Source organism: Mastigoproctus giganteus, chromosome 3 (assembly GCF_048544385.1).
Source record: "Mastigoproctus giganteus isolate SK-2022 chromosome 3, ASM4854438v1, whole genome shotgun sequence".
Lineage (NCBI taxonomy): Eukaryota > Metazoa > Arthropoda > Arachnida > Uropygi > Thelyphonidae > Mastigoproctus > Mastigoproctus giganteus.
In genome coordinates, this window is record NC_143577.1 from 122,851,850 (window position 1) to 122,878,020 (window position 26,171).

The 26,171-nt window shown below is 43.0% G+C and overlaps 1 protein-coding gene across 1 annotated transcript in view; it reads left to right on the forward strand.

Annotated features, from left to right (window-relative positions):
• Positions 1 to 26,171, forward strand: part of LOC150088255 (intermembrane lipid transfer protein VPS13A-like) — a 3,009,916-nt gene that overhangs the window by 1,522,241 nt on the left and 1,461,504 nt on the right. The gene's annotated exons all lie outside the window — the stretch shown is intronic.

Here is a 26,171-nt window from a genome sequence, read left to right on the forward strand (position 1 = left end):
GTTCCATTCACTAATCTTGTTGCCCTTCTCTGTACTCGTTCCTGCATCTCTACATCCTTCTTGAAATGAGGCCTCCAGACCTGTATACAGTACTCTAGGTGTGGTCTGACCATTGCCTTATACAAGGGAATAATCACCTCCTTATCCCTGCTAGAAAAATTCCTATATATCATTGACAATACACCATGAGCTACTCTTGCAGCCCATCTGCACTGCTCAGAAAACTTCATATCTGCCTACACAACCACCCCCAGGTCCCTTTCCTTCTCTACCACTGTCAGTGTATTACTACGCGGAGATTGGTTCTCCCCATCTCCGTGTAGTTTACATTGTGGGTGAACCAGTTGACTGGAAAAGCCAGAGATTTAAAAGTGTGTGGACTTTGTATATGTGTGATGCCTTGTACCGTTGTTCTTCTGGTCATTTAGCCGCCAGACCCCTACTGAGGCCCGATGTTGCCCCACTTTTGCCCAGTGGAGGCAGACCAGGTACCTACTAGTGTATAGTTCACTCTGGCAGGTCCTGCCACCTAATTTCCCGAGATTTCAGTGGCTAGGACCTAAAAAAAAAAATATATGACCGCATACATGTTGCGGGAAGCTAGGGGAAGTATAGAATGTTAGGCAAAATTAATTTAGATTGGTGAATTTAGATTGTGTAGGGTGTGTTCACGTTGCTGTCAGATAGAGTGGGGAGAAGGCTGAAGACTGGGGGGGGGGAGATAGATAGAAATAATGGAGCTGAAAGGGAGGCAACTCCAGTTTACAGTGGGGCATTCCCATGCCCCACCAGAGGGAAGAAATGGGGTGGCAGGGAGCGGAGGGGACAGCAAACTGGCCCCCTCCCCCTCCCCTTCCTGGAAGAGGAGAAACAGTGAGCCAGACAAGGGAGCTGGCTCAGGTCGCCAATGTGGCCTGTGTGCAGGGGTGGAGGCAGACCAGACCACAGGGTCAGGTCCACACCATCCAGGAGAACCTGTAGCCCAGCAGAGGCGATCCAATGTTGGTTTGGCTGAGAACAATCATGTCTGGGCAGGTCTTGGTCTTAATAGGAAATGTCACACCGAGACCCAAGTCTCTTCCTTGGGTTATTGCTCAGGAACGATGTCGGTCAGTCACTTTCGTTGGGTACCAAGGATGAGACTTGGGTCTCGGCATCACAAATTACACCTTCTGGGACTCGAAGACAACCCAATGTGTGCATGTGGCTCTGTGGAGACCTGGGGACACCAGATGCATGACTGTGAACTTTATGAAGATCTTTGTGTTCAATTAATCACCGAAGTGCACCTCAACCCCAAAAACCGGGAACACTACTTACTGGAAGACGAAGCCTCATCTATAGCACTCACCAAGTTTGCCCAGAACCTGTAGGCCAGATGATTGACCATTCTTCTGCCTGCAAACCTCGAATAGACATGTCAAACACAGCTTCCCAGAGACCCCCAACCAGACGTTAGTTTGACTGCCTGATCCATCATGCAGGACAAAACTGGATCTCTTCCGAGAAGTGACAAAACTCCACTTCTCAAAAAAATTGACCTATGGATGGGGCAACGATCCCATGAGTGACTCCCAACTGTGACATTTTGCACAACCTACATGGATGATAAATGGACTGATGCAGAAAACTAAATATATCCAGGCATCTCTGAACGTTACCTCAATATATTTAGTTTTCTGCATCATTCCATTTATCATCCATGTAGGTTGTGCAAAATGTCATAGTTGGGAGTCACCCATGGGATCGTTGCCCCATCCGTAGGTCAATGTTCTGGGAAGTGGAGTTTTGTCACTTCTCGGAAGAGTTCCAGTTTTGTCCTGCATGATGGATCAGGCAGTCAAACTGACGTCTGGTTGGGGGTCTCTGGGAAGCTGTGTTTGACATGTCTATTCAAGGTTTGCAGGCAGAAGAATGGTCAATTGTCTGGCATATAGATTCTGGGCAAACTTGGTGAGTTCTATATATGAGGCTTCATCTTCCAGTAAGTAGTGTTCCCAGTTTTTGGGGTTGAGGCACACTTCGGTGATTAATTGAACATGAAGATCTTCATAAAGTTCACGGTCATGCATCTGGTGTCCCCAGGTCTCCACAGAGCCACATACACACATTGGGTTGTCTTCGAGTCCCAGAAAGTGTAATTTGTGATAGATCGCTCCATGTCCTGTTAGGAGATATGTGCTGTACAATCTAGGACAAAGCCATGCCGGATACTGTGAGTATATTTGCTGTAGATCAGGGAGGAACTTCCAGCGGTGCTGCCATATTGATCGCAAATAGATCTGGGGTCTTTTCTTCAACACTGTCCGGTTTGCAATTGGGTCTGTGGTGTTATTCTAGAAGGTAGTTGGATTTCTGCATCCAAGCTGCTGTAACATGCCTAGGCAAACCACTTCAAGATCAACGGGGGAGGATCCCAGTGAGTACTTGCAGGGCATGAGTAGATACGGTGCTGCATGCTCTGGTGAGGGTTAATAAAATCGGTCGGTGAATAAAGTTGAGTAGCCAAAGATTTACCGCAGTAGAGGCCTTATGGTGCCAGACACCAGAAGCATATGCAGTCGCAGGAATGATGGCTGCTTTGTAAAGAATTGCTAGAATTCATCTTTTCAGCCCCAAGTCGCGGTGGGTAATCCTGGCAAGCATGGCAGCATAGTTTTTCATTTTCTTCTGGATGTATTTTAAGTGGAATGTAAATGATAAGTTTCGGTCCAGGATGATCCCTAGGTACTTGAGTTCTGTGGCCAACTTTATCGTCCTGTTGTAGATCTTTATCTGCAGTGGCCTGGTAGGAGTTAGATATCCCTTTAGTAAGATAGATTGAGTTTTGGTGGCAGAGATATTAAGCTGATGAGTTTCATTCCACTCTCTTAGAGTGGAAAGTGTTGAGTTGGCAAGGGTTTCCAGTTGTGCTCTTGAATCAGCAGGGTGGATTAGGGAGAGATCATCTGCATATGCGAGCACTTGCACGTCCCCCCCCCACAGTTCAAGGGAGAGGAACTCATCCAGCACGTAGTTCCATAGGAGGGGACCCAGTACAGAGCCCTGAGGGCAGCCACTGTGTACCTGGCACTCAACCTTGTAGTAGGGAGCTGCACTAGGACCCTCCTATTGTTCAGGTAGCTCTGAATGCATCCATACCAGAGGGCATCGAAAATCCCCACAAAGTCCACAGAGATGAGAAGAAGGTACTTTCGTTGGCAGTTTTCCGCGACATTCGTGATATATTCTAGTGCATCCAGAGTGAATTTCCCCGGTTTGAATCCAAATTATTTGTCTGTTGTTAAATTTGCTGCAATGTAATGTACTTCAAGTCTCTGTCTAAGAAATTGTTCAAGGACTTTTCTGAGTACAGTCAGGAGGGCTATAGGTCAGTAGGGCTCCAGTATATGTAGCTGCTTTGATTGGTGTTTTATGATTAATTTTATGCTGCCTACCTTCCAATCCGAGGGGAACCATCCCTGATGAAGACAGTGGTTATATAAGTCTAACAGCAGGTTTGGGGCATACTTGGCCACCTTTTTTTTACCAGTTCTAGTTCAAGTATGTCCAGTCCTGGGGTTCTTTCATTTTTCATTTTTTGTACAGCAGTTTCTAAATCTTGCAAAGTGAATGGTTGTTCCACTCGGGCCGATTGGTAGGTTTTGTTGGCATGGCACAGCTGTTGCTCTTCAGTAGTGTTGTTCTCTTCGATGGGTTTTAAGGTGGCATTGAGAATGTTGTTGACAGTATCATGCCAGTTGTTGGTCATGGTGCCTTGTGGGGTGATTGGTGGAGAGTGTGGAGGCTAGTATCTGGCTAATTTCCCTAAAAGGAACCAAACGTTTCTCACCTCCTCAGATGACTATCTTCAGGGAGACACAATTTGGAATTTTAACCACAATTTAAACACATATTTTAACCAAAATTCTTACAGAGCGCAGTTACGTGCATCCGAATGCAAAGGTAGTCATAACAAATGCATAGGTATAGGTATAGGTATGTTGAGGGTCTGACGGCTCCGGGGATTTCTCCCATCTCCGCGTATGTTCTTTGTATCGAGTGACAGTACCCTGTCTATGCCAGAGGTTTAAAAATAATGTATGGGTCATGTGGTATGTAGTTTGTTGTGCCCATTGTTCATCCGGCCTGTTGGCCGCCGGGCCCCCAGTGGGACCCAGCGTTACCATACCTAGCGACGGGGGCGCCGGCCGGGTGTACCAAGAGACTAATTATACTCTGGCAGGTCCTGCCACTTACTTTCCTGGGATTTCGGTGACGAGGACCTAAAATAAAGGTTGGAGTTATCGCTAAGTTGGAGTTATCGGTTTAAGTAAAATTGCATTTAGAAAGTGCTGCGTGGGGTTTTACGCTGAAAGAACTATTTCTAGAGAGCCTAAAAGGTCGGGCAAAATTTGATGTGATTTAAATTTGGACATGTAGGGCAGTCGCTGTACAAGAGAAAGTGTTGGGAGGGGAGGGTGAAGACTGGGGGGATGAAATAGGAAGAAGAGGGGTCGGATAGAAAGGTGACCCCCCATTTTCAGTGGGGCATGCCCATGCCCCACCAGAGTGAAAATATGAGGAAGAGAGGAGAAGAGCAAATACTCCTCCCCCTCTCCCTCCCCGAAAAAAAAAAAAAAAAAACGCACAAGGGAGTGCAGTTTTGGGTCGACAGTAGGCCATTCAAATCATCCTAATGTCTTGTCTTTCTGTGGTATGGTGAGTTTTTTGATTGTTTTTTTTTTTTTACTTGTTTGACCTCCTGCATTCTTTCTAGTTGGGTTGCCTTTGGTATATTTCTATCATTGTTTTCCTTCTAGAAAATAGATCCTGGGCATATTGACTGAGTGCCTTGTAGTCCTCTTGAGTGTCTAGCAGTCTGGGTTCTTGGTTGTCTGGGATATATTGGATTGACGTTATTAGCTGTAGTCGCAGGTCATCATACAAATCGCACTCAAACATTACGTGTCTCCAGGACTCCGGGTTGCCACAGGGACAGTCCGCGTTATTTATGATACCAAGTTGGTGAAGTTTAGCTTTAAACGGGCCATGTCCTGTAAGGAGGAAGGTGGTATTTCGACCAGGGTGAAACCACACTGGCGCCTTAGGGTACAGCTTGGTGACAGTGGGGAGGAATCTTCTGGTCACTGCACCCTTTTCTGTGTTGCTCCATCTCCTCTGCCAAATCTGGATGAGGTGGTCGGTGATTCTTCTCTTCTCATAGTTGCGGTCATTAGTGATGTCAGTGGTGAGGTCATACATCGTAGCCGATGTGTTTCTGGCAAGATGGTAGAGCAGACCACAGCGGGTAGCTTCGAGATCCAGGGGTAGAACTCCTACCAGGACTTGGAGGGCAGCCGTGCTAGTCGTTCTAGTTGCTCTCGACATGGTAAGGAGGATGGTCCTCTGAATTGTTTCGAGGATCCGCTTATTCACTTCTAGTGCCGCCCTCGAGTACCAGACAGGGGAGCCATATGTGATGGCAGGGATGAAGAGAGCTTTGTAGTACAAAGACAGGGTAGTACGTCTGAGTCCCCAGTCCCTGCGAGTGACTCTAGCGAGGAGGGCCGCATATCTTCTTATCTTTTCTTTAATATATTCTAGGTGTGGCTTGAAATTTAATTTTCTGTTCAAGATTATTCCCAGGTATTTAATCTGTTCGCACAGCTTAACTGTTTTGTTCTCAATCTTAATTTGTGGTGGTCTCCTTAAGTCTAGCGTACCTTTTAGCAGCACCGAATTTGTCTTGTCGGGTGCTAGTTTGAGCAAGTGTAGCTTCATCCAATCTAGCAGCTTTTGCAGGGCATCATTTGCTTGGATTTCTAAGGAGGATCTGCTGTCAGCCTCGATGGTCAAGATCAAGTCATCTGCATAGGCCTGGGCCTCCACACCACCCAGATCCATGGCAAGGAATTCGTCCAGGACAAAGTTCCACAGGAGCGGCCCCAGGACAGAACCCTGGGGGCAGCCCCTGCAGACTGGACGACTGAGGCATTTATATGGTGTGGTAACTTGCACTGCTCTATCAGCCAGGTAATCCTTCATGCAATAATAAAGATTCAATGGAAGGTTGGCAGCTCTGAGTCTCGCCAAGACGCTCGGCCACCAGAGGGTGTCGAACGCCCCAGCGAAATCCACTGCGATGACTAGGAAGTATTTCCTTTTACAATGGGCGACTCTAGAGAGGAGGTTCTGTATTGCTTCGATAGTGGATTTGCCAGGAGTAAATCCTTATTGCTTTGACATGTTACGATTTGCTTCATTATAATGCCTTGTGATTCTTGTATGTAGCAGCCGTTCGAATATTTTACTGAGGGTTGGTAGCAGGGCTATGGGTCTGTAGGAACTAGGTGTCTCTGGTGGCTTTGTTGGGTTTTTTAGGATCAGTTTTAAATTTGCTTTTTTCCACTGTAGTGGAAATTTACCTGCTTCCAGGCAGCAATTGAATAGTTTTAGCAGTAATTCAGGTATATGTTCCGTTGCTTCTTTTGCCATCTCCGGTTCAATTAGGTCCAGTCCAGGGCATTTCTTATTTTTCGCGCGGCTTGCTGCATCTTGAATTTCTTTTAAGGTGAAGGGGAGTTCTATTTGGTCATTATTATAGGAATTGTTTGCTTGGCAGATAGCCTGCTGCTCATCTGTTAGTGTTGTTGGCAGCTCCTGAAGGATGTTGTCTAGGATGTTCCCAATCGACTCCTCCCAGGTTATGGTTAAATTTCCTTGTGCTGTTTTGGTGGCTGTCACGACTTCCCCCCTGGGGAGTTTGTGAGTGGTAATTTTGTATACCACCCCCCAGGGGTTGCTGTTTCCTGACCCTTGTACCAACCTCTCCCATGATTCTCTTTTATTTTTCTTTATCTGTTCAGTATAACAATTTCTAGCGATTCTATATTGGTTTCTGAGTTCAGTGACTTCTTGTTGCGACCAATTCCTCCTAGCCCTTTGAAATTGTTTCCTTCTGTGTTGTACTATTTTCCTCATTCGTGTGAGCTCTGGAGTCCACCAGGGCGTGGCCCCTGCAATGGGGATTCTTCTCTTCATGGCTTTCTCTGCTGCTTCTGTTATTATTTTTGTTAAATCCTTCTGGAGTCGTTCCGGGTTTTCGCTCCCGCATTCCTGCTCCCTCAGTGTGTGCAGGTATTGCTGGCCTACTGTGCGAAGAGTCTCTCGGAAGGTGTCCCAGTTTGCCTTGCTTAGGGCAAATCTATTTAGCGTGTGCCTGTCGGCAGCTGTTCTTGTCAAGTTCCTTTCTAATGTGAAGGTTATTGTACGATGGTCCGAGGTCGTCCAGGCATTTCTAACCGTCCAATTTGTGATGTGGGTGTCTATGTTTCTTGTGGCTAATGTTATGTCAATCTCTGCTTCCCATAAAGTGTTGCAGAAGGTCGAGAGGCAGAAGGGTTGGTTTTTAACAACAAATATGGAGTTGGCCAGGTGCTCCTCGAGCCTTTGCCCATTTGTTGAGCCTCTTCTTTCAGGCGTGGTACTGTGCCAGAGGGGAGATCTGCAGTTGACGTCTGCCCCCACTATTATCTTGTTTCCGCTTAGTGCAGTTTGAAGATTCTCCAGGTATGTTATCGCATAGTCGATTTCTGCCCCTGGCCTGCAGTATAGAGCAACCACATAAAGACTTCCCAGAGAGGTGACAAGGTGGGCACATGCTGCCCATGGTGTGCAGAATTGTGGGATTTTTGTGACCGTGATATGGGGGTTCCTGATTATCACAGTTGCCCATGGGGTTTCATCTGTGTACTGCACAATTTTGTATTTAATAGGATACCCCCGTACTTGCTTTTGGTGCGTGTACGGTTCCAATATTATGAGGATGTCAGCATTTTCATCGTCAGCTTTTAGTCGGACTTGCTCCGCCACCGCTCTGGCACGCTGTGCATTGAGCTGGTGGAATGTGAGAACGCTGGAGTTGAATTGTTTATGGTGTGTGGCCATAATCTATTCTCTGTTGGTAGGAACTCTTGATTTTTTGGTATGTTGGACACCCAGTATCGCGGATGGAGTGTGAGTGCTCCAGTTTCAGACTCTTACAGTTTGCGCAGGTTGGTGCGTCGGTTTTGTTGGGGCAGGTATTGTACTCATGCCTTTTGCCAGAGCAGTGGCCGCAGGTCGGCTCTCTTTGTGTGCAAGTATGAGTGGTGTGGCCATATCTGCAGCAGCGAAAGCACTTGGGAATGGATATATGTTCCCTGTATCTCAGGCTGCTCCATTCTATATATATTCTGTTTTGGGTGCTTAAGATTTGCCAAGCAGTTGGCGCCAGTTCCACCGTCCAATTTACTCCCATCCCGTTCTTTGCTTTTATTTTGAACTTTGGAAAAATCAGCTCAGAGGGTTCCAACTCTGGGAAGTGGCTCTGTAAGTTCTTTCTATAAATCTCGTTGGTTAATTGCTGCGGATCCATGTCATACTCTACATCAAATATTAGTATAGTTGGGCCTTTCTTTTTTGGTAATTCTGCCTTTAGCCCTAATGTGGTTATTTTCTCATTTGCTTTTATTTCTTCTATCTCCTTCTCGCTCTCAGTCGCAATCACGATCCCTGGGTTCCTGGTTTTGCGGATAGACTTTATCCTGGTGTTTTGAAAGTCTTCCTTCATATTATCTATGACTTTTTGTTTGATTTGCTCACTTGATTGGTTGCTGTCCCCGATAGGTCTCACTATCACTATATTTGGAGTTTTTGTGAGTACTTTCTTCTTTGGCACTTGTAATTCACTGGTTTTTTCCCTCTCACTTGGGGTATGCCTCAGCGCTTGGGCATATGATTGGGCGCGCTGTAGCATTTGTTTGCCACCATCAGCATCTTTATATGCTTCTAGGGCTGCAAGCGCCCTCTGGTGCTCCACATTTGTTTGCAGGAGGATTGTTTCTAATTTAGTCCATTGAAGGACTATGTCTGCTCTTAAGGTTGAAGAAATTCTGCTACTGTTATCTCTCATTATGTTTTCTAGAGTGGCTCGCAGGGTGAGCACTTGCTCAAGGACTGTTCCCTGTGGCAATGAGAGATCCGGGAGGGAGATTTTTTCCCCTTGTTTTTGCTCTTCTGTGTTTTTGCTTGGCTCCTGTCGATCTCTAGCTTCACTATTGCTCCTCATTTCCCGGTCTGGTTTTTCAATATTGTACCTCTTGTTTCTCCTCTTGCAGGTGGTGTCTTGTCTGGTTTCGTCTTGTTCTTCTGGTTTGTCCAGGGTGGGTTTCACCGCTCGCTTGTCGGTAGATGTCTGGGAACCCTCTGGCTGGCCTTGTTGACTGTCTGGCATCTCCTCCAGGTCTTGTGTTCCCATACCCAGAATTGGATAATGGTGCCAAAATAATTTTTTGCAGCAGGATGAAATCTGCGGGATGAAAGGTTCTGAGGGGCAGTTGCTTTGCTGCTGGGGTGCAGTGTTTAGTTCAGAGTCTTGGAGTTTTGCGAGTGGGAGGGGGGGAAGTCTTAACCCCTAGATATGAAGAATACTGGATGACGAGCTTGGTTTATTGTTTGTCCTGGGGAGCCATTGGGAGCACGGCACTGCGCATATTATTATATATATACATATGTGTTCTCAATATCTTAAATGTAATTAAATTAATAATTTCTATTCATATTTTAAATCAAATAAATTTAGCACCAATAAATATTCTGGATATAGATGTCTTGAGGTACGTAGCTACCAACTCACGCTACCGGTCACTCAAAACAGGGCTTGACCAATCAGGGCTTGACCGCGTGGTGTAAATTGAGAACAAAGGCCTTTGTTTATTAACCAGCATACTAAAGTCAAACAAGGAAAACTAGCAAAATATCCAAAATTCATTATGAAAGTTACATGTGGTTGTAGAACTGTTCAATTACTGTTCCCGATAATTATTATCATCAATATTTAGGAATTATTTGTTATACTATTCACTTTAACAAAATTGGCTATATAACAATATGCAATGCAAAATCACGTTGTGACCCGGCGAGATCAATGCTAATAAAAATTTTCATAACTTTCGATTACCTTGGCCGATCTTCACGAAGTTGATGTCCATGGACACATCTTGAAAAGAGGAACTTAATGGACACAAAATAAATGAAAATGTGACACTTGAAACCAATAAACGGCACAACAAATAACGGAGCACCAAAACTATGCGTGTGGCCAGTACTTGGTCTAACAAATGCATAATGGGAGAGTCTGCTTTCACAAGTTCCTTCATGCAATAATTTATGTGTGCTCCCAATAATGACATTTTTTTTCAGATAACAAAGTAGCCAATTGGAAGAACAGCTTTGTCACTCCAAAAAAATGTTATCAAACAGCTCTAGCTACGCTTGATTCCATCTCAACATTATTTTCTACCAATTCGTCCTTCTCTTACAGTATCAGAAACGAGTTGCTGAATGTAATGTGGCTTCCATAGTTTGAAAGCAAGTTCTTTTGTGAGGATGGTCATCACAAATGCATAATCGGAGAGTCCACTTTTACAAGCTCTTTCATGCAATAATTTATGTGTGCTCCTTGAAAACATGTCAGACACTGTCACAATATTGTCTGGAATCCATGGCCTTCCTGTTTTCTTCCTATTTGTGACACTGCCTGTTGTCATTAACTTCTAATGCAATTTATTTTTACTGTTTTTGCATCCAGTTTTCCATGGATTCCATGTTCAGCTCTCCATGACTTTAAACTCTTACGACAGTTTTGCCCTATATCACCTTTGAATTCTTATAATGGATCCTACAAACCTCATAGCAGGGTGCAATTTTGGCCTCACTCAACTCAGAACTGGAGACATGATTCACCTGTAAAAGAAACTAAAATTAAGCCTGGTATATCAGGCTTAATGTTTACAAAGTTTGCAGATGATACTAAGGTTAGCAGGGTTGTTAATGATAGTAATGACAGTATGCTACTGCAACAGTATCTAGGAAAGTTGGGCAGACAGGTTGCCAGAGCACGTCATGGGATCTTGTCAACGATATACAGGAATTTTGCTAGTAAGGAAAAGGTGATTATCCCTTTGTATAAGGCAATGGTCAGGCCACACCTTGAGTACTATATACAGGTCTGGAGGTCTCATTTTGGGAAGGATGTAGAATTGCTAGAATAAGTACAGAGAAGGGCAACAAGATTGTTTAGGGGTACAAATGGGTACTTAAGCCTTTCTTCCCAAGAAAGGCTTAAGTTCTGAAAACTGCAACGTCTGGAGACTAGGCACCTGTGAGGTGACTGATTGAGGTGTATAAGTGCTTGAATGGTTTGAGCAGACTCACTGCTGATGGGGTTTCCTCTTCATGCACAAATTATGAATCTGGTGGACATATATTGAAATTAAGAAAATACTTTTAGAATAGACGTGTGGATATTTGAGCTTAGCCAGCAGGCGCCTCTGTAGCCAGGTGTGCTGGAGCAGCAGTGCGTAGCACACGCTTCTTGATTAAACCGGGGTTCGAGCACGTGACCACCAAATATGGAGGATGTAGAAAGGTAGGTCAGGGAATGACCACTGCATATCCCCGGAGCAATATGGCCTTAGTTGCTAATGCTCCTAAAAACCAAATAACAACAGCTTAGCCAGCGGATAGTTGATTGCTGGAACAAACTTCCATCTACCATTGTGGAAGTTGATAGCTTCAATAAATTCAAGGAAGAACTCTGCTAACCTTTAGAGTGAATTATCGGTGAAATGAGAAGGTATTTTTTTTTTTTTTTTTTGTCTGAAGCTGTACAAGCCTTTTTTATTGCATCATATGCCTCTACTATTGCTAAATAGGGATTATTAGACACCCTTTAGTTTTATCTGTGCAGTGTTGGAAGTAAACAATTATATACTGAAGCTGTACAAGCCTTCTTTATTGCATCATATGCCTCTACTATTGCTAAATAGGGGTTATTAGACACCCTTTAGTTTTATCTGTGCAGTGTTGGAAGTAAACAATTATATACTGTAAAAGAACAGCATGACCATTATTGCAACTATTTTTGCCTTCTGATCCATCTTGCCACTTTCAGCAAAATGAAACAAACAGATCCCACTGCTTGGTACTCTTTGTTTTATGATTCAATATTGTTAAAAATCATTTTTATCTTGATTTTTATTTTTAATGATTAAGTAAAAATAATAATGTTATTTGCTTCACATCTCTATTATTATTATTGCTCTTATATTATTTCTCCCTGATTGGGGGTTCCACCTCGTGATGGTTATTGCTACCAAGTACACAGGGTGGTTGTTGTTATATCTGGTTTTACTGTTGATCGAGGAACTCTCTGACTATCCTACAGGTGTGCAGGATTGCGACTTTCTCGAGTTCCTTGTTCGTGTTCGCTGGGAGGACTATTGCTGCTAGGCTGTTCTGTAGGGTCTTTGGCACCATACCTATTGTAGACACGATGATCGGGATGGTCGTTACTTGTTCCATATGTCACATCTCTTTGATCTCCCGATTTAGGTTCATATACATCCTGATTTTTTCCTCATGGGTTTTCTGCAGGTTGCCAGTGTTGGCTACTGCTATGTCAATCAGATAGGTAGCCTTTTCCTTCTTGTCCACAAGGATTATATCCAGTCTGTTGTGAGTGATTGTCCTATCCGTTATTATGGTGCAGTCCCAGTACAGCTTGTGGGTTGGGGTCTCTAGTACTGCCTGTGGTTCGTACTTGTAGTATGGTACACTTTCCTTGGTCAACTGGTATTTCTTCGCTAGCTTCTGATGTATTATCCTTGCTACCTGGTCGTGTCTATGAGTGTACTCAGTCTGGGTGATCACCTTGCTTCCCGTGGTGATGTGTTGGATTGTTTCTGAGGCTAGGTGGCATCGTCGACATGTATCATTGAACACTCCGGGCTCCTTGGTGGTGTATTTTCTATAATTTCTGGTGTTGATTTCTGTATATTTTCTATAATTTCTGGTGGACTTGGATGGCGAGCATGAATCCTTCAGTCTCGGTGAAGAGCGTCCCGCTCATGAGCCATGCATTGGAAGCAGTTTTATCTATGTGATCTTGATATAAATCATTGTAGTCTCTGCCATGGAATGTCTTCTCTGCCCATCTTTCTAGCTTCGTTTGTACCTCCTGGTTGGGGGGGGGGATTCTTCTTCTCCTTATTTGGTTTTTAGGAGCATTAGCAACTAAGGCCATATTGCTCCGGGGATATGCGGTGGTCATTCCCTGACCTCTCCGTATTTGATGGTCACAGGCTCGAACCCCAGTCTAATCAAGAAGCATGTGCTGCACACTGCTGCTCCTGCCCACCTGGCTACGGAGGCACCGGGGGGGGTGGACTCGTCGCTTAATTTGAGTGGGGTATATCGCTTGTCTATCTTGCTTATGGCCTTGTGGAGTGCTTCTGTGTGTTTCTGGTGTGCTTCTGTGTGTTTCAGTTAACCATTGCTGTCTTCTGTTGCTCAATGAGGTCTACAGGCCCCTTTCATCCTTCTTCCCAGGCAATTGTCAGTCTCTCCACGGCAGATCTACAGTGGTGTTTGCAGCTCTTCGTCATTATCGCCCTTGTCCTTCTCATGATATCCTCCAACTTGGTGTTAGTCCAATCTCTGACACTGAAGGTGTATGTTATCACTGGGACTGCATAGGTGTTTATGGTGTTCCCTCCATTCAGTTTGCTTTCAGCAGGTTTCTGAGCCTCTGATGGTATTTTTCGGTCAGGCAGGCAGGCCTTAATTTCCTTGTGCTGTAACTGCTGAACCTGCATCATTCCCAAGTATTTGTAGGCCTCTTCCTCTGCCATGGCTTTGATCTCTTTCACAGTCTGCAGCTGGTAATTTCGGTTTACTAATTTTCCTGGTGCAATCTGTGGGTCTTGCATTTATCTAGACCAAATTCCATCCTAATATCATTCTGAATTCTTCAGTGATCTGGAGTAGTTGCTGGAGATGCTTCTCGGTTCCCACGTAGAGCTTGATGTCATCTGTGTACATCAGGTGGGTGAGAGTGTACAGGTTCATCCTCCCTTCTTTGAGGTTATATCCATACTTGCTAATATTGAGTATGGTGGATAGCGGGTTAAGTGCTAGACAGAACCACAATTGGCTCAGGGCATCTCCCTCAAAGATTCCTCTCCTGATGGGGATTGGCCTGGTTGTGATGTTTTCGATGTTAATGGTAGTACTCCATTTTGCCTTCATTTCTCCTAGGAAGTTTGTCACTATTGGATTCAATTTGTAGATGTTCAGCACCTCTATTAGCCAGCTATGAGGCACGGAGTTGAAGGCCTTGCAGTAATCGACGTAGGCTGTGTAAATGTTGTGGTGCTTGTAGGCTTGCTCCATAACCGCGCCATCTATGGTTAATTGCTCCTTGCGTCCTTTGCTCAGCCGCTGGCATCCTTTCTGCTGTTCGGCCATTAAGTTCTGCCTCTCCAAGTGGTCTGATATCATCCTGGTTATGCAGCTGATCAAGATCTTGTACAATTGTTGGGAGGCAGATGATTGGCCTATATTTCACAGGGTTTCTTGTGCTTCATCTTTACGTTTCAGATATGTGATTCCTTGAGTGAGAAACTTCGGGTGAACTGCTCTGCCAGGTGCTTGTGTGTGCAAGTGAGCTTCTAGTACCAATAGTTGGGGACGTTATCTATTCCTGGAGTTCATCAGTTGTGAGAGTTCTTGGTTGTCCATTTTACTCCTTCCCAAATCTCCCACCCTCTCATTTCTTGTACATCCTTGATTTTCTTTCGTTCTAGTTCTATCCAGGTGCTCGGCTGTTATGTCTTACTTCCCTGCTCCATATGTTTCCCCAGAATTCCTTTATTGTCTTCTTCTCAGGTGATCCATTCCCTTCTTTCCCGTTCTCTCCGAGATTCTTGTAGAAGCCTCTTGGGTCCTCATCGAAGATTCAGTTGTTTACTTTCATCTGGTATCTCACTTATCAGTGTAGTGTCTTGCTGAGTGCAAGGAGGTTCTGCTTCAATGTGTCCGAGTACTCTCAAATTGTCTGATTTTTTTTTTTATCTCATGTTTGCTGTGGACGCTGTCTCTCTTGAGGATCCTCTTCACTTTTCAAATGAATTTCTTACTCCTATTGCCCAGTTTTCTCCAGTGTTGTGCCATTGCTGTCGAGCTAAAGTGGTATTATGTGCCAATTCAGGTGGTCTGTGACTCTCCACAAGGTTCTATTTGGCCTCTGCTTCGGTATCACATGAAACTTTGTGGGGTCCATTCCTTCGAATTCTGTTGGGGGCCTTCTTCCATTCGTCCTCAATTCTAGATATCATGACCTTGTCTCTTTCCACTTCAGCTGCTGTGGGTTTTATTTCTTATTGCTCTCCCTTCATTGATTTGGTGGTGGTATATTCTTCCTCCCATGTTTCCGTATTCATTAACCTTTGTAGTTGATCACTCACATCCTGCTTGATTTTTTCCAAGATTGCAGGAGCTATCAGGTTCTTTGTGACAATGGTCCTTTTGTTGTTCGGTGACCTGAATATCCCATTCCGGGATGTGTAGTCTCGGCTTGTAAGTTGTCATATCGCTCTTCAGCTTTTTTATTTCATAGTATGCTTGCATGATATATGTATTCATTTCGATGCTCCACTTCATGCATCGGCATTTGCTTCCATACTGAGTAGACACTAGCACAGTTACACAGGAATCACTTCCAGTTGGTGGGACTGGATGGTCTTGCCTTTCTCTTGTCGTAGTGATATGGTGGGACAGCGCCACTCGCTCCACTGTCTTCCTCTGGAGACCATCTCTTATTTTTCGAACTGACCCCTCTGCTTAAGGCCTGAACGCGAGTTACTTTATCCTCTGCCACACTCGATGCAGTATGATTAATATTTCTCTGAGACATCATCCATCTATGGAGGGGCACTTGTTTAGCTTCGGCTTCTGTCCTGTGGTAAATCTAGGGAGTGTCGCCAGATGGTGCCACAATCTGCCGTAGCTGCCACTCCGACAAGGTATGTCCCTTGGAGCAACTTTCACGATATTTATTTATTTTATTAATTTTTTTTTTATTACAGTTAATTAATTTATTATTATTCTAACTTATTACTATATATTGTCTACCAGCAAGATGGAGCCGCCTTCGCTTCCACCAAGGCGGTACTCGAACCCAGGTCCATCAGGCTGGCAGTCCAGTGTCATAACCACTGGGCCACCATGCCCCTTTTATTTGTTATAATAATAATAATAATAACTTGGACACTGAAGCAGAACCTCCTTGCATTCAGCAAGAAACTACACCGATACACTGAGAGAGCTCCCAGAGGAAAATAAACAACCGAATCTTCGATGAGGACCAAAGAGACTTCTTCAGTAAACTGGGTGAACATGAGAAAGCAGGAAATGGACCACCCGAGAAGAAGACCATTGAAGGGTTCTGGGAAAATATCTGGAGCAGTGAATTAAGACATAACAGCAGATCACCCTGGATAGAAGTAGAATGGAAGAAAACGAATGAGATACATGAGATGAGAGAGTGGGAGATTCGAGAAGAACAAGTAAAACAGTCGATCAGAAAGACTCACACCTGGCAATCCCCAGAAATTGATAATATTCACAACTGGTACAAGAAGCTCACCTGCACACAGAAGCACCTAGCAGAGCACCCTGTACACCCTCACCCACCTGATGTTCATGGATGACATCAAGCTTTACGTGGCAACCGAGAAGCAATTCCAGCAACTACTCCGGTTCACCAAAGACATCAGGATGGAATTTGGTCTAGACAAATGCAAGACCCACACACTGTACCATGAAAAATTAGTTGCCCAAAACTACCAGTTGCTGACTGGTAAAGTGATCGAAGCTATGACAGAAGGAGAGACCTACAAATACCTAGGGATGATGCAGGCTTAGCAGTTAGAGCACAAGGAAATCAAGAAGTGCCTGAGCGAAAAATATCAGCAGACTCAGAAGCCCTGTTGAAAGCAAAATTGAATGGAGGGAACACAGTTAAAGCCATAAACACCTGTGCAACTCTAGTACAAACATACACCTTCGGGGTCATAGACTGGACTAACACCGAGCTATCATGCGAAAGACAAGGACAATGATGACCAAGAGCCGCCAACACCACCCAAAGTCAGCAGTGGAGAGACTAACAATAGCTCAGAAGAAGAAGGGGCCTGATAGACTTGATAGCGCAGCAGAAAACAGCGATAGTTAACCTGAAGGATTACTTCGAGAACAAAACAGCACCACTCCACCAGGCCATAAGTAAGATAGATAAGTCATATACCCCATTCAACCTAAATGAGGAACCCTCACCCACCCAGATATCACAAAAAATGATGGGCAAAGAAGACACTCCATGGCAAACACTGCAATGGCCTCCATCAAGATCATACCGACAGCATTGCTTCCAATGCATGGCTCACAAGCGGGACGCTCTTCGCCAAGACTGAAAGATTCATGCTGGCCATCCAAGACCAGGTAGTCAACACCAGAAACCATAGAAAATACATTGCAAAGAGCCCGGAATGTCAGATGACACATGTTGATGATGCCACCTGGTCTCAGAAACGATCCAACACATCAACGTGGGTTGCAAGGTGATCACCTACACTGAATACCCTCATAGACACAACCAGGTAACCAGGATAATACATCAGAAGCTAGCGAGGAAATACCAGGTGACCAAAGAAAGTGTGCCATACTACAAGTATGAACCCCAAGCAGTACTAAAGAGACCCAAACCCACAAGCGGTACTGGAACCCTGCCATAATAACTGATAAGACCATGCCACACAACAGACCGAACATAACCCTTGTGGACAAGATGGAAAAGGCTACCTACCTGATTGACATAGCAGTGCCCAACAATAGCAATGCCCAGAAAAACCCATGAGGAAAAATCAGGAAGTACATGAACCTAAGGCAGGAGATCAAAGAGATGTGACATATGGAACAAGTAACGACCATCCCGATGATCATGTGAACCCCAGGTATCATGCCAAACACCCTACCTAACAGCTTAGCAGCAATAGGTCTGCCAGCGAACACCTACAAGGAACTCCAGAAAGTCGCAATCCTTAGCACATGTAGGATAGTCAAAGAGTTTCTTGACCAACAGTAACATCAGACATAACAACAACCACCCTGTGTACTTGGTAGCAATACTCGTCACGAGGTGTAAGCCCCAATAAGGGAGAAATAATATAAGAGCCATAATGATAATAATAAACAAATAAATAAATTTCACCTATATGAGATTTTATTCCATCCATAATGGGTACTTGTACCATGTTCGTGGGATGGTTGATTATGTCTGGTTAGTATTATTATTCTTATTACTATTGGTCGAGAAACTCTCTTACTATCCTCCAGGTGAAAAAATCATGGCTCTTTGGAGTTCCATGTAAGTGTTCTCTTACTAAAACAATATTACCTCAACTAGAACTAATGAAATAAAAAAAATAAATAAAAATAATAATAATAACAAGGGGTGTGATGCCCAAGGGGGTTACAACACTGGTCTACCAGCCTAATGGACCTGGTTTCAAGTCCTGCCTTGGCAGATGCGAAAGCAGCTCCATCATGCTGGGAGACTGGTATAATATTAGTAATAAATCAGAATGAGAGTAATAAATAAATTAATAGTAATAAATAAATTAATAAATAAATAAATGTCAAAGATTCTATAATGGACTTACCTACCCCAAGGCTGGAGTGGGGGGCTAAGGCAGATTGTGGTGCCATCTGGTGTCACTCCCGAGAACTACCACTGTATATAAGCCGAAGCTAAACAGGTCCACCTCCATAGATGGATAATGTTGCAGAGAAATATTAATCATACTGCATCGAGTGTGGCACAGGATAAAGTCACTCGCATTCGGGCCTTAGGCAGAGTGCTCTGCTCAAAAAATCAGAGACGGTCTCCCGAGGAAGACAGTGGAGGAAGTGGTGCTGTCCCATGTATGGCTACCACAAGAAAAGGGCAAGAATGTCCAGCCCCACCAACTGGAAGTGCTTTCTGCATAACTGCCCTTGTTGACCACCCAGGAAGGAAGAAAACGCCCAAACATAAAGTGGAGCATTGAAATGAATAAATACATCATGCAAGCATACTACGAAATAATGAAGCTGGATACCAATATAACAACTTTACAGGGCGACACTTAATGCCAAGTGGCTGGAATAATTCCCGGATATTCAGAACACCGAACAGCGAATAGCGGACCAGTTCACTGTCACAGGATAATATCACTAAATCAACTACAAATGATAAAGAATATGGTCAATATGGAATCAGAGGAGGAAGAACATACTGCCACCGAACAACAGGAGGAAGAACATACAGCCACCGAATCAGAGTAGGAAGGGCCAGAAGAAATACAACCCACAGCAGCTGAAATGGAAAGAGACGAGGTCATGATATCCAGAATAGTGGATGAGTGGAAGATGGGATTAATAGAATTTGAAGGAATGGTCCCCCACAAACACCCATGTGATACCAAATCTGAGGGAGAATGGAATCTTGTGGATAGTCACAGACCACCTCAATCGGCAAATAATACTACATAACTAGAAAACTGGTGCAACACAGGAGGCCATCCACACAACCTCATACTGCATCGAGTATGGCGCCGTATACTGTGCTGCCATAGCAGCCACTAGGATTAATGGAAGAGAAATGAGAGACCAGCAGCAGAAGAACTGAAAACAGAAGGAACCACTTGGTTTGGAAAGAAGATTTCCGATTACTCCAGAATTAAGAGTCAAGATAGGAGAATTGACCCGGTACCAATGGGGTAATAGGAATAAGAAATTGTTTGCAAAAGTGAAGAGCAACGTGAAGACAGACAGTGTCTACAGCAAACATGAGACAAAAAATCAGAGAATAGGATAGTATGTGGACACTCTGAAGCAGAACCCCCTCACTCTCAGCAAGAGACTACACAAATACAAAGAGAGCTACCAGAGGAAAATAATCAACCGAATCTACGATGAGGACCAAACAGGCTTCTGAAGGAATCTCAAAGAAGAGAGGAAAGAAGGGAACAGACCACCCGAAGAGAAAACAGTTGAGGAGCTCTGGGGGTGGGGCAACATAATGAGCAGCTAAGTATTAGCATTAGCATTAGCATTAGTAGAGGCATATGATGCAAGAAAGCAAGGTTATGCAACATCAGCCCAAAAAAAAAAAAACCACTCCCATTTCACCCCTCGGTTTGTTCAAAATACCTGTCGAGCTGAGGCTATCAACTTCCACAACAAGAGATGGAAGTCTGTTCCACCTGCTGTTCTGTTCTACCAACTACCCGCTGGCTAAAGGCAAATTTCCGCACATCTATCTTACATCTGTCTTTTCTCAATTTGAATTTATGCCCTCTCAGGTGATTATTCTGAGCAAGAGGAAGAATCCCATCGGCATTGAGCATGCTCAAACCATTCAAGGCTTTATACACCTCTATCAGTGCCTCGCCGGTGGCTAGTCTCCAGACTCTGTAATTTGCAAAACTTAAGCCTTTCTTCATAAGAGCAACCCTTTGTTCCATTCACTAATCTTGTTGCTCTTCTCTGTACTCATTCCAGCAGACTATACATCCTTCTTGAAATGACGCTTCCAACCCTGTATACAGTACTCAAGGTGTGGCCTGACCATTGCCTTATACAAAGTAATAATCACCTCCTTATCCCTGCTAGAAAAATTCCTATATATCATTGACTAGACACCATGAGCTACTCTTGCAGCCCATCTGCACTGGTCAGAAAACTTCATATCTGCCTGCACAATTACCCCCAGATCCTTTTCATTCTGTACCACTGTCAGTGTAGTACCACAGAGTTGATACGTTACTATGGGGTTACTGTTTCCCTTATGTAGTACATTACAATTGTCAGTGTTAAACTTCATTTGCCACCTTTCAGCCCATCTGCTCAACCTTTCCAGAACCTGTTCCAGCAGCATAGTGTCAGTATTGTCCTTAACAACCCTGCCAACTTTTGTGTCATCTGGAAACTTGTACATTAAGCTTGATATACCATTATCAATATAATTTATAAATACAGAAAACAATAATGGACCCAACACTGAACCCTGAGGGACTCCACTAATAACATTAGTCCACGATGAGCAGTGTCCATTGATTACCACTCTCTGTGTTCACCCCCCCCCCCTCAACCATCCCTTTATCCATAGCAGCAATTTGCCTCCAATGCCACACTGCTCCAATTTGTGCAAGTTTTTCATGTGCAACAGTATCTAAAGCCCTTCTAAGATCCAAATATATAATATCAGAGTTATTCCCTGCATCCAGTTCTTTTGTGACTGCATCATAGTATCCAATCAAATTGGTCTGGCAAGACTTCCCCTTAACAAAACCATGCTGTGTCCAAGCTATAAGTGAAATCTTGTCTAGATGATCCTGCAGTGCTTCTTTAACTAGTGACTCCATTAATTTTCCTGGAACAGAAGTTAAACTCACAGGTCTATAATTGCTTGTGTCAGCCTTTGATCCTCCTTTGTGAATTGGGGTCACATTTGCACATCTCCAGTCTATGGGTATCTCCCCTGAGTCCAAACAAGCTCTCATAATTATGGCTAAGGGTTTGCTTACTTCCTTCTCTGGATCCTTTAATATAACTGGATAGATCCTATCCACCCCGGGTGCCTTTTTTATGTTTATCCTCTACATTTTCTCCTACACTTTCCTCTCAATTATTACAAAATCATCTAGCTCACTGCCAGAGTTTACTTCACCTGTGGCATTTCCCTTCCTGAATAACTCCTCATGTGCGAATTTAGATGCAAAATACTCGTTTAGTTTGTTAACCATATGAGCAGGATCCTCAACTGCTGAACCATCAATATCCAGTGGACCAATCTGATTCATCCGTTTCCTTCTAGAGCGGTGTTTCCCACCGTGGGTCCCACGCCCCACATGGGGGAAATTTGATTGTTCAGGGGGGCAATTCAAAAATTGCTCGTCTAGAGTTTAAAACAGCCGCCTACTATGACTTAACTTGTACAAAAGAAGAATTGTTGGTAAAGTCTCTGTTTATTGCTCATACTGCAACTGTCAATCGTACTCTTGAGGCTAGTTATGAAATTTCTTTACTCATTGCTAAATCTGGGAAAAATCATACTATAGGAGAAAATTTAATCAAACCATCAATATCAGCATTTCTTAAAACAGTTCTGGAAAAAGATGACAAAGACGTGAAAGCTAAGCCACTCAATAACAATTCTGTTAGCAGAAGAATAGATGAAATGAGTGAAGATATTGAAATACAACTTGTTGGAAAGCTGAAAACAAGAAAATTCTCAGTGCAAATGGATGACTCAACTTTGAGAGACAGTGAAGCCGTACTGATAACTTATGTAAGATATATTGATAAAGGTAATTTTGCTGAAGAAATGTTATTCTGTAAATCGTTAGAGAGCATCATTACCTCCAAAGATATATATAATAAGCTAAAAAAATACTTAGATGACAATAATATATCAATGAAAAATATAACATCTTGCGCTGCAGATGGTGCTCCTAATAATTTCAATTCTATACAGTGGGACCAACTTATGATGTTACCAACAGCAAATTCAAAATGGGAAGCATTCAAAGAACTTATCTTGGAAGCTACTAGGCTTACATACCAATTAAGAAATATTGTTCAAGGTTTAGGCCTAAGTGGATGTCAGATGAACTAATGAGACATATGGCAGAGAAGAAAAATGCATGGGATACTTATTATTATTATTATTATTATTATTAATATCCATATGATGCAAGGAAGCCTGAGGCTTATGCTGCACCAGGAAAAAAAAAAAAAAAAAAAAAAAAAAAAAAGTTCCCGAGTAACCCTGAGAGAGAGAGAGAGAGAGAGAGAGAGAGAGAGAGAGAGAGAGAGAGAGAGTCAAAAGTAGAAGGGAATCACTAGGAAAGAGAAGAATGATGATATCCAGCTCAGGACCCTGGGTGTGCCAAGCCCATACTCGCCAGATGTGAGCCCCCGGGGTTTACTTACAAATTAACACGACACAGAAGCCTATGATAGATACAAGTTGATATGCAACCAAGTTACAAAGGAGGTTAGGCAGACGAAGGCAGATTACGAGAAATCCTTGGCAAGGGATGCAAAGAAAAACAGCAAAGAGTTCTTCACTTATGTAAACTCTAGAAGGAAGGGGATGAATCAGATTGGTCCACTTGATATTGATGGGTCAACTGTTGATGATCCTGCTCAGGCAGCTAACAAACTAAATGAATATTTTGCATCGACATTCACACATGAGGAGTTATTCAGCAAGGGGAATGCCAGAGGTGTATTCAACTCTAGCAGTAAGCTACAGAATCTTGAAATAACTGGGAGTAAAGTGGAGGAGAAACTGTTGAAGATAAACACAAGAAAGGCACCCGGGGTGGATGGGATCTATCCAGTTATATTAAAGGAGGCAGCAAAGGAAGCAAGCAAACCCTTAGCCATAATTATGAGAGCTCCCTTGGACTCAGGGGAGGTACCCATAGACTGGAAATGTGCAAATGTGACCCCAATTCACAAAGGAGGATCAAAGGCTGACACAAGTAATTATAGACCTGTGAGCTTAACTTCTGTTCCAGGAAAATTAATGGAGGCACTGGTTAAAGAAGCACTGCAGGATCATTTAGACAAGACTTCAGTTATAGCTCGGACACAGCATGGTTTTGTTAAGGGGAAGTCTTGTCTGACCAATTTGATTGGATACTATGATGCAGTCACAAAATAACTGGATGCAGGGAATAACTTTGATATTATATACTTGGATCTTAGAAAGGCTTTTGATACTGTTGCACATGGAAGACTGCTACACAAATTGGAGCAGTGTGACATTGGAAGCAAATTGCTGCTATGGATAGAGGGATGGTTGAGTGGCAGAAGACAGAGAGTGGTAATCAATGGACACTGCTCATCGTGGACTAATGTTATTAGTGGAGTCCCTCAGGGCTCAGTGTTGGGTCCATTATTGTTTTCTGTATTTATAAATGATATTGATGATGGTATATCAAGCTTAATGCCCAAGTTTGCAGACGATGCGAAGGTTGGCAGGGTTGTCAAGGACACTACTGACACTATGCTGCTGCAACAGGATCTGGAAAGGTTGAGCAGATGAGCTGAGAGGTGGCAAATGAAGTTTAACATTGACAAATGTAAAGTACTACACATGGGAAACAGCAACCCCAGAGCAACGTATCAACTCTGTGGTACTACACTGATAGTGGTAGAGAATGAAAGGGACTTGGGGGTGGTTGTGCAGGCAGATATGAAGTTCTCTGAGCAGTGCAGACGGGCTGCAAGAGTAGCTCATTGAGTATTGTCAATGATATACAGGAAGTTTTCCAGCAGGGATAAGGAGGTGATTATTCCCTTGTATAAAGCAATGGTCAGGCCACACCTAGAGTACTGTATACAGGTCTGGAGGCCTCATTTCAAGAAGGATGTAGAGCTGCTGGAACGAGTACAGAGAAGGGCAACAAGATTAGTGAATGGAACAAAGGGGTGCTCTTACGAAGAAAGGCTTAAGTTTTGCAAATTACAGTGTCTGGAGACTAGGCACCGGCGAGGTGATCTGATAGAGGTGTATAAAGCCTTGAATGGTTTGAGCATGCTCAATGCTGATGGGATTCTTCCTCTCGCTCAGAATAATCACCTGAGAGGGCATAAATTCAAATTGAGGAAAGACAGATGTAGGATAGACGTGCGGAAATTTGCCTTTAGCCAGCGGGTGGTTGGTTGGTGGAACAGACTTCCAACCCTTGTCGTGGAGGTTGATAGCCTAAATAAGTTTAAGGCTCAGCTGGACAGGTATTTTGAACGAACAGAGGGGTAAAGTGGAAGTGGTTTTTTTTTTTTTTTTTTGGCTGATGCTGCATAAGCTTGCTTTCTTGCATCAAATGCCTCTACTAATGCTAATGCTAATGCTAATATGATGGGCAAGAAAAATGGCTGCTTAAAATTGATGAAAGATGAGAATCCAGAAATGCTTCTTGTGCATTGTGTTATTCATAGGGAAAACTTGTTTCTTTAAGCTTTTTTGTGAAGAACAAAATGAAGACCATGTGAGACTTTTACTTCACACTGAAGTAAGGTGGCTCTCGAAAGGGAACTGCTTGAAAAGATTTATGGAACTATTTGATACTATTAGTGACTTTTTAAGTGACAAACCTAAAATGAAGCATCTGTTAACGGTCGATGGTAAAACATTTGTGAGTTATTTAGCCGATATCTTTGAAAAACTAAATATATTAAATAAACAACTTCAAGGAACAAATAAAACTCTCGTCGATGCAAAAGCGAAGACATTTGGTTTCATTACATTTATTAAATTATGTCAAAAATATATTTTTAAAAAAAATTTGAACAGTTTCATTGTCTGCAAAAATGTGAAGTGACTGATACCGCTGTATTTGTTATTGTTGATCATCTGAAAATTCTGTCCGATGATTTAAAAGAAAGGTTTTTTGATTTAAAACAAATTGATTTTCCAACCTGGATGATGCAACCAATGTTAGTGGATTTGTCTAATGTATCAATGCCGTACCAAGAAGAATTCTCAGAAATGCAAAATGATGAGTCAGTTAAAACTTTATTCAATATAAAAGAAGCGATGGCATGGCTTTGTGATGAAACAGAAATTAAATACCCAAATTCAACCAACTTTGCAAGAGAGCTATTGTTACCGTTTTCATCTTCATATTTAGCTGAATGTGGATTTAGTGCCATAAATGATTTGTTACTAAAGAAAAGAAATCGACTGGATATCACAATGTCTATTATATGTTTTGAAAATTTACTTACTATTTTTTTATTAATAATTTCCTAATGATTTCTTCCTAAAATCTAAGTCTCGTGTCCTGAACAAGTTGTAATTAGGCTTTATTTAGGGAATAATTCAATTTTTGAATATAAAAAATATGTATATCGGTGTTTCCCAACGTTACATAGGGGGCATCAGAATTTTAGAAAGACGTAGGTGGGGCATGGTAAAGAAAAGGTTGGGAAACACCATTCTAGAGTTTAAATAGGTAAAGAACTCTTTTCTGTTTTTCTTTGCATTATTTGCCAAGGATTTCTCATAATCTGGGTTTGCCTGCCTAATCTCCTTTGTGACTTGGTTACAGACCAGCTTATATCTATCACAGGCTTCCATGTCACCCATTAATTTATATGTATCCCATTCATTTTTCTTCTCAGCCATATGTCTCATTAGTTCATCTGACATCCATTTAGGCCTAAACCTTGAACAATATTTCTTAGTTGGT